Source organism: Limulus polyphemus, unplaced genomic scaffold, assembly GCF_000517525.1.
Source record: "Limulus polyphemus unplaced genomic scaffold, Limulus_polyphemus-2.1.2 Scaffold1487, whole genome shotgun sequence".
In the NCBI taxonomy this organism is placed as follows: Eukaryota; Metazoa; Arthropoda; class Merostomata; order Xiphosura; family Limulidae; genus Limulus; species Limulus polyphemus.
Genome location: NW_013667097.1, coordinates 48,628 through 58,909, shown reverse-complemented (window position 1 = coordinate 58,909; position 10,282 = coordinate 48,628). Strand labels below are relative to the sequence as shown.

At 33.4% G+C, this 10,282-nt stretch overlaps 1 protein-coding gene across 4 annotated transcripts in view; it reads right to left on the bottom strand.

Moving 5' to 3' along the window:
- The window catches only part of LOC106463802 (serine/threonine-protein kinase mig-15-like), a 143,559-nt gene that overhangs the window by 87,462 nt on the left and 45,815 nt on the right, over window positions 1–10,282 (bottom strand). Inside the window, exon 1 of one of the 4 annotated variants that reach the window (XM_022391408.1) lies at window positions 2,689–3,596. The exons of the other annotated variants lie outside the window; for them this stretch is intronic. The gene's annotated coding sequence lies outside the window, so the exon portion shown is untranslated. Of the gene's footprint in view, window positions 1–2,688; window positions 3,597–10,282 lie in introns of those variants that run through there. 4 annotated transcript variants of the gene reach the window in all.

Genomic DNA, 10,282 nt, shown 5'->3' with positions numbered 1-10,282 from the left:
AAGCGTCGCTAGATCTGGTTTCTCTTACTAGACAAGTCGATCGGTTCGTCATACTTGATCAGACAATTCAGCTCAAAGTATTTTTATACTAGAGGTGTTTGGTGGGTATTATGCGTTGTGGAATAGATTTAACCCCGCAGCCACTTAGACACCCCACACGGCCATCAGATTTGATCAGAACTCTATGTACGTAACTTCTTACGTGAGTAGTCTATGCAGTTCACTTAATTGTTTTAATGACTTTAAATGCACAGCACTGCCTTTACAAGTGAAAAATACCACAACCAAAAAAAAAAAGCACTAATGTGTGTGTGTGTGTGTGCGCGCGCGTGTATATATATATTATCAGGTTATCTCCACAGACGGTATAAAATGAAATTGTTTTACATATTCATAATTGGGTTACTTCATTAAATCTGTTTGGCTTTAATGTTTTTAGCGCATAATTCAATTTTCAGTAGCTTATATAAAACATTACACCCAATATATCTAAACATGGTTAATACAGACCTCTGTAATTTTTTCAAGAGCTTTTTTTTTCAAATTTTGAAGGAACAGTTGCCATGCCGATTTCATATGTTTACCACACTAAATGCAACTACATATAATAATAATAATAATAGAATCACATTCTAACTTTATCTTAAGATACTATCAAGTTTCAGTAAAACTTTGTTCACTTAGCCATGATGCTTCATACATATGATATAATGGTAAAACCTATGATACTTTATCCTACTAACGTTTGTTTTCGTTAAACCTGTTTTTGTACATATGATATAATGGTAAAACCTATGATACTTTATCCTACTAACGTTTGTTTTCGTTAAACCTGTTTTTGTACATATGATATAATGGTAAAATCTATGATACTTTATCCTACTAACGTTTGTTTTCGTTAAACCTGTTTTTGTACATATGATATAATGGTAAAATCTATGATACTTTATCCTACTAACGTTTGTTTTCGTTAAACCTGTTTTTGTACATATGATATAATGATAAAATCTATGATACTTTATCCTACTAACGTTTGTTGTTATTAAACCTGTTTTTGTAGAAAACAATCAATTAAACAAAGAAAATAACTTTCGAGTGAAATTTAAGAAATTTTAAACTGTTCGATGCCTCTTTAATGCAATTCAAGTTTGTTTGTTTGTTGTTTTTTCAAAACTCCAGGACAAAAAAGCCACTTTGACTAAATTCAATTTTCAAGGACACTGTTAAATCCTGGAAGAACCATGTTAAACCTAGGTCAGCCATATGTAGGTTTGTTTGTCTATCTGTTTCTGATATTCCTGCAAAACTAGACAAGTGCTATCTGCGCTACCGCCCGTAATTTTGAACTGATAGTTTGGAGGGAAGGCAGCTAGTCAACAGCACTTAACTCCTAGGTTACCGCCAACTCTAATCAAATACGAGATTTTCCGTCAGTCCTAAAACACACCTACGGCGTGATTTTTTTTTTTTTTTTTTGCATCAATGTGATGTGAATCAGGGATACTCGAATACACAGACCGTCACGTTAACAACTCGCCCAGCCTATCTACGTAGGAAGAGAGCCAATTATACATTTAATAGTGTTCGATGTACTATTTAGTACACTTATACATGTATATAAAAATCACGTGTTAATTTTACTCGCTCACAGCTGTAATTGCGAGAACAATTAATTAAGACACGATGAAATAGGCATGTGAATATAAAGTTATAAAATTCAAGGCTTAAAAAATTAACCAATGTGATACATTATGTATTGACATCAGTTCTGATTAATGACTTAACAACGAATCTCCAAACCAACCAGACCACATACGGTATTTCACTTCTGGTAAGCACACATCCGGTATTTCTTAAACTCTTTCGCAATTTTTGAGAAATATGCAATGTCATGTGACGAATCCAACGGTATTTGTCAACCCCCCAAAGTGAAAAAAACTGGAGATACAAATATTTTCTTTTTCGTTTTGGTAGACAGTTAATTTGTGACTAAAGTTTACCTGAGGTCAGGTGTTATTGTAATACAATACCTACAGAGATTCTCGTGAAGATAGTAGTCATACGGAACTGAAAGGATAACCAGACTATCTGTGAGCATTGCGCACATCTCAGATGACAGGTGTCTGAAGCATCAGATTCAGAGCTAACTTGTAAGGTAACAAAATACTTGACGTGCTACCAGTGCAACAAATACGGATGCGATCATGATATGATACGAGTTGCAGAGAAAGCAAGCTGTAAAAGAAGCCAGCAAATATTTTTTTTTGTTTGAGTAAATAAAAATGTCAAATAGCCGAAGAGCGGTTAGAGAAAACGTGGACAGCCCAGGCCAGAGCGGTGAATGTGGTTACTTTTGGAGAGAAAGAAATTACTATGACCACCATATCAATAGGAATAGCCGAAACAAGACTTCTCAGATCAAGCCCTACAGGTTCCTATATCTAATTCCAACTTAATGGATTTCGCATTGCCCTTTTTTATTACCAAAAAAAATTACACAATTGGTTCGGTTGACTTAAGAGATTCGTGATTAAAGTAATTATGAATCATTTTTTTTTCAAAAATTTCAAAGTTGCATCTATCTGTCGTGAGGAATTTCAAATAATTGTTATCAAATGTACAGCATTTCGGAAAATAGAAAAACATTTTAGTTAAAAAAAACAAAAAAAAGTTTTTTGCAGAACTCACTGAAGACAGTTACTCCAGAGGCTTAAAATTTCTATACTTATGAAGTATAACTCGTTACACTGTCGGACCACTACATCATGATCCTCACAAACTTTGCTTGAACTAAACGTGGTATAGACTTCATAGGGTGTCTTGTTTGAATATAACTCATTCGTTAAGAAGTAATATCTGCGATTATTTTACATATGTTATCAGATTCCAGTAGCGAATACGACGTTCAAGTTAATGCCAAAGAAAGTTGAATGAAGTAGCTGTCGCATATAGTCCAAATTAATTTGGAAGAATACGAGAGTATTGGATGGTTGCAATTATATCCTGGAAGAGTCTTTATCCATCATGATGTAATTGCAGTACTGTGGGGTGAATATTACTGGCGACGACCACTGAAGCCAAGCTTTATTATTTGGATCTGTAATATTTAATATTCGGACTAGCTGTCGGTTTAGCACGGTACGGTTCGAGACAGTCTAATACTCATCACTGACGAAAGAGTCAGTCGACTACGACACAGACTAGAGCTTGTTGCACTTGACAAGCATATTTAATCTACTTTCCACCCCTTCGTCTGTCACAAGCGGCTGACAGCTGACATTTTTCTTCGTGGTCGTTTGCCACTGTTGACATATTCTGATGATGGAAGTCTTTGAACAGCTATTTGAAGAAACACTATTTGATAACAACCGAATAGCTGGATTCACTGTCACTTTTATAACGCATCCACAGATAAGAGTGTAGAACGTGTTCTGATGCATATCGCGAGCTCCATGTTTAAGCCATGCGCAATGCTCCCCAGCTAACCACTCGGCCAAAACCCGACAAGGAAATGACGTATTCTACAAATAACCGTGGGTGGATCATAATAAAGTGGCTAGCCATTGTATAAGAGCAGTTTAAAAAGCTTGGTAAATATATATTACAGACATGAACGTTTGTATCTTTATATTTCTTACAGTGAGCAGAGTTTATATATTTTTTGCTTATTCTATAACTATCATTAGTATACAGAATGGTCGGAATTTGGGTTTCTGGTTAATAGTACGAAAAAAAAAAGAAATGAAAATTAACAAATATATATCTGCTTTTACATTTTCATATTTTTGAACGTTACGTAACATTACAATAAATAGCTTTGCCTGGTGTAATCGTCCTCAGTTGTTTTATTGTTAGCTATATAGGAGGTGGGGCTTTATGCTTAATATTGGTAGTGAGTGTAAAAACTTAAGTGGCTTTAAGCAATTTTGCAATTCGCGACATACAAAAAAAAATTATTTGAGTTGCTGTTGTTGTTTTAGCGTAAAACTACAAAATTATCTACCTGCTTTTTTTGTTCGACGCGGGGAGTCGAACCCCAGATTTTAAGTCTCTAAATCCATAAATTTGCCACTAACTACAAAATGGGATATCTGCTTTCTGTTCAACGCAGGGAATCGAATACCGGATTTTAGCTCTATAAATCCGTAATTTTGGGAAAATTTCCACATAATTGCTTTCATGCTACTAAGCCACAGGAGGAGGGGGGGGGGGAGATAGGCCCAAAAATGACAAATCATCCGCATATTCAGCAACTTAAAACTATTTGTAGACAACTCACGAAACTTTCTACAATTAGATATAATTGAGGTCTTACGGATAAACGATGTGCTTGTTTTATAATTCTTGTAAGAGAAAAAAATGTCATTTCTTAGAATAATACAGTTTAATCACTCCTGAATATTACACATATCTAAGAGCAACTGAGAAAGATGAAAGACGCGTGTACTAACAAAGTAAAATGTGGGCATAAAAAAAGGTTCTGTGTGTTATTACAATTCTGAAAAAATAAATAAAATAGGAAATGTTTATAATATTTATAACCAGTGTTTATAAAACTTACAAAAAGGCTTAAATATCGTAAAGATTGCTCACTCAAATGCTACAACAATAGCTTTGTGTTCGTGGAGATTATGTTTATATTACTACGAAGTTACGAAAAAAGTATCCTTTTCCACTGATGTATTAATATTAGTTTGTTTGTTTGAAGTTAAGCACAAAGCTACACAATGGGCTGTCTGTGTTCTGCCCACCACGAGTATCGAAACCCGGTTTCTGGCTCTGTAAGTCCGCAGACATATCGCGGTGCCACTGGAGGGGGGCATAATATTACAGAAAAAAAATAAAATTATATTCTAAATTTCAGTACAAAATAAACTTTTACTCAACAGAAACTGGTGTTTAATTAAACGTAATCAACAACTTTGAAGTAGGAATAACTTTTAATATTTAATTAACGACGTTTCGACCCACAGGAGAGAGTATTCATTGGCGTATACGCGCTTACAGTTGAACAGTGCTTTCATAATTCAAATTACAACAACATATTAGCATATGAACATTTACAAGCAGTTATCATAAGTGGTGTTAGAATTTATTATTGATACAAGCTGAAATACCAGTCAACTGAAGGGGAATGTTTAAACTTAATTAAAACAATGTGAGTTTAACAGCAATCATATATTTCAAAGTAATAACTTGAACATAAACTTTATCTCAAAATTTTAAAATTATAACAAAGCTTCTTCATAAACAACATTTGTAGTTTGCATTCCATCTACCAACAAATAAATATTTTGAGGTGACTGCACCCTTGAACACCCTACATCTCATTGACCATGATACATACATGGTTGTTTGAGAAACAATCCAGCAACTTTCATACTTTGACCTTGAATCCCTTTAGAATATTCAACATTGTCTAAAGCGTCAACCTGTCAAGATTGCTTGAGATTAACTCAACAGGCTGGGAGTAATTAACCAAAAGGCTTTACAAAATAAAAATAGGGTTAAGTTCAATTTTGACCCCCTTTGGACATTCCCCATACCAACAAAGATTAGTTGAGATTGTCCCAATAGGTTCGGAGGAGTTAGGGTGCAAACAAACATAAATTTCGTCTTTATATGTAGAGATTAAATGGTTAAGAACGAAAATTACGATGAGTTTCTTCTTCTTCTTTCTTTTTTTTTTGAGTTGAAATTAAATTCCTCTCGTTGAAAAATTCTGTGAAATCTTAACAATCTATGGAAACAAGTATTCAAAAAAGGTTTTTTAATTATACAAAAACCAGAATTAAAAATCAAAAATATTGTTCTAAAAACATCCTACGGAGAGATAAAAGTAATTTATGAAAAGCTTAAGTAAAGTTAATATAATCATTCTTACGTAGAAGAAATGAGGAGAGACAAACATCAGAGGCCCCCAGTGGTTCAGCAGTAAATCTGAGGGCTTATAACGCAAACAATTCGGGTTTCGATACTCGTATTCAACAGAATACATATAGCCTACTATGTAGGTTTGTGCTTACCAACAAATAATGGCACATCAGGCTAAAAAAATTGAGAAACTGCCATTAACCCACGGAAAATAGCAAACAATAATCAGATATAACTAGATAATAATCCACCTACTTCTATGGCTCGAAACTTTGTTAATAAAATATTAAATTATATCCGAATTAAAAAAACTGCTTATTACTTTTCATTAATGTGCTCAGTAGGACTCTCAATTTAGTTATTAAGTTGCTGTTTATGACAAATATTCTATTAGGCAATTGAAGGTCAAACCTCCGAAGGAACCGCCAAGCATACATAATAACGGACTGTGTGTAAAGAAGATTTCGGTACGTGCGGATTTTATAATTTACTCTAAAGCATTAAAAAGCAAGTATGCATTAGATATTTCATAAAACCAAAGAATTAATCTCCATACCCCGAGAACCTTCGGTAGTATTTGTTTTGGATATTACTCACTGCAACTGCAAATAAACATGCTAATTATCAGGACATTCATGACTTTTAAAGTTTTTCATTTCACTATCAGTGCAAGCTTCATATAAAAGCAACTACTCGCAAGTGCTCATGGTGTTATATTTATCAGCGCTAAGGAAAACACAGTAGAATAGTATTTTAATGTAAAATGATTGAGTTAAAACTGATTGACATTTTATTTCATTGCATATATTATACAGGCTTTATTTAAGTAATAATATTCCAAACATTTCTGAAAGACTAAAACGACTACTCGCTAACAACTGATTCGCCCTGTTGTACCTTATCATATTTACAGATTAAACGTAATCTGTCCGTACAAGTGTGAATATGATATAAAATTTCAATTACTGTGGTAACATAGTGTTCTAGCTAATGCTTTTTCTTATTTTTTTCTGAATTTAAAATTGCTTTGTTGGCGAAAGGTTAGTGTTTCATGTGTACTTGAGTGTACTAGTATACGTCTAAGAAACCTCCATTTCCACAAATTTCAACATATCTACTGCGGGTTTTATTGACCTGCTTTATTATTATTTTATGCCTCATGACGAAGGAAAGGAGAAGATTTTCATAATACAGACTTTGATTTGATTGACAATTCTGGTAGGGATTGTTGACTTGTGATACAACAGAACAGCTACGATAAAATGAACGCTAATTGAGAAAGGGCTCTAAAAATTTATTTACCATCACTTTTTATGCTATAATGCAGCTACGAAATATATTATCATTTCGTGATAGAATTTATTTAAAAAGCTGATATAATGTAGGTTATGAATCATTCAGCAACTGCAGTTCTATTTTTCCCGCTGATTTTAGTTATTTAGTTATTTTTAAGTATAGTGTATGGATGATACGAAACGCGAACCGTTGATAACAAAGTATCATTAATCACAACGACTGCTGAAGAGGCGATAAACGAAACTGCAGACGACCACATACCCTGGTTATTTTGGTCTTGCATTTCTGAAATGCGTTTAAAAACAATTTTCAGTATCATAGATATTATACTTTAACTGGATTTTGTTTTAAAGTTTCACACATTTATTTGATAAATTTATCTTAGGGAAATGCATCAGTCGATGGGTTTAAAGTGACCAAATTTATGAAGTTTGTTTAGCCAAGTTATTCACCGTCGGAGCGCAAAATACAAAAAGTAGTTCAAAGCCTCTTACGAAGTTAGGTCTTTCGTTTTGCATAACAATATCCTAATTACACGTGATTCACTCCATTATTATTCTGCGACTTTGAATGTCCTTTTATTCAAATAATGAAAGCACGAGCTTTGGTCTTTAAATGACTACTACTGTAAGAATACCAATTGCACTATCTTGATTGGGAGGAAAGCTTTTGCATTCAATTTCGAATCTTATTCCATGTGTTAATAATAATAATAATATGAAGAAAATAAACACAAAAAACCGCAAGGTCCAACCTCAAAAACTAAATGTCGGTCAAAAAAAAAAGGTTAAGTAGTTAAGGTCGCCGTTTGATGACAAATTCTTGAAAAAAAAAAAAATCACGAAATTATCAAAATTGTGGTTCTTACAGAAAATAAGATACTAAGACGGTTACTGTAGTTATTTCTACGAAAGGTAATCGGTGGCCGGAAATAATGAAACAGGTAAAAAGATCATAATTTTTTAAATACTCAAACACAATGTAAAGTAATACAACAAAACACATTTGCAAGTTATTTATTGCAATAATATCATAATGCGTGATATGTAAAATTATATTAAAAGCTGGTAACAAAAAGCTCACCTACCGCCATTATTTTGGCCGCTACTTCTTCGTACAAAGTCACTCTGACCATTGCACAGTGTATACTTTTAAGTATATACACATTGAGTTCTTAAAGCTTATATAAAACTTGTGGTGAGGTAATAATAAGTACTGTAATAATATGTTATGTTACAAATCAATTATGTGAAAGTTTGGGTTTTTGTGTTATTTATCATTGCATCCATCCACACATTTTTTTAACTTTATAACCCAGACAAAGGACAGGTATCTCAGCTTGTAATAAATAAACAGCAAAACATAACAGAGTAACACTAACAGTTCGATTAGAAAATAAATTAGGACCTTCAACTATAACCAATAGTTACAAAAGAGTGTTATTATCAGTCACATTTTTAACTAACGTTGATTATTAATTAAACACAAGCCTCCACAAGGTTCTCCATTTTCAAAACTATTGGTGTTGGTGTATATTTTATGTTTCATACTTATTGTATCCGAGCACTTATTTGACGTCTTGTACACTAGCCATTCAGTGCGTTTGATTTAAGTAACACAGTTATACCCCCCTCCCCATGCTTCACCATAAAAGTACGCTCCAGTGAACATCTTTGTTTTAGTGATGTTTTTTAATGCCTCCTGATGAACCTCGGATTGTTTAGAACTCTCCTCGAATTCCTGCCAGAAACCGTATCATTAACGATGAGAATTTGAAGCTCGTTGTACATTTATCAGCAAGTCGACAGAACAGATCAGTAGGATTTAGGTGATCGATATTTATATTCCCCATCCCATCAGTTTAGATATCGGAAGATGAAAACCGAAAAGGGTCCAGTGATAGCCATAGCCAGATGTTTTACCCTCAGGACTTCGCTGGAGTGCTTTAGTTGTTTTATGAACCACGCGGGGGCCGTGCGTTACCATAGAAACAATGTCGTGCACCAGTCGTTATTCTAATAATGGAACGAGATAGGACCTCTTGAGGGGTAACAGGAGAAACTCTACATGTGTTTGCTATTTTACAATGAAGTGTAAAATACTCTATTCGTTTAGAATGATCTGGAACATTTTTTTTTCTTACAGTATACCTTAAGACTTGTGTAAGTTGTAGAAAAAAACGAAACCGCTCTATTAGACTGATCGTGTAATTACGGTTTAATCATTTCCAGTGTTACTTTTCCAAAGTAGCACTTATATGTACTGATTAAAAGGTAGAAGTGGGAAAAAACTAACAAATCGAACAGTATACAGAAAATTTGAAAAGAACCTTAACATTTTTCGGCGTAGATTTGCAAACTTTCAAGCTTGTTTTTCACATTGTTTATATGTGTGTTGTATCGTGGCCAGTTACTTGACTCACAATACCCTTTCAGTCTTCCAAACAATGTTTTAATTTTGATTGATTTTAACTTTGTTATCGCTTAGATATTATTAAAACCTGTAAGGAAAAGATTTGAGCTAACTAAACCGGTGGTTATTTCCATGTTGATAAATTCATTTTGACAACAAGAAGGAAATATCATTTTAGATTTCTTCCTTAAATAAAGAGAGTAGTACTTGTCGATGTTCAAGGATTATTGTGCAGATGCGTGGATTTTCAGTTTTTGTTTTGTAATTTATAGACATCTTGGTTAGTTACTGAGAGCAGTTGCACCTATTGAACACAGGTTTGATAATATAAAAAAAATACATTAATGAGGTTTGTATGTTAACAAGTGTTTATGAGGTGTGCAGGTTTTGAATTAAGGAAACATTTTACCACTAAAAATTACATCAGTATTCAAGCAAAATGGGGAAATATAACACTAAAAATAGCTGCGATGTTAACATCACCGACTCTCATTATGTCACAAAATTGTATGTTGATTTTTACGTAATTTTCTTTTACTCACTTTCCAGTATTATTAGTGCCATTAACCCAATTTTACATTATTGATACTATATTTACTGGTGTCGTTATTATAGAACACCGTTGCTTTTTTTGCATCAAGTTACTGAACAACAAGGCATGTTAGATAATTACTTAACCCCGAAGATACACGAGAAATTA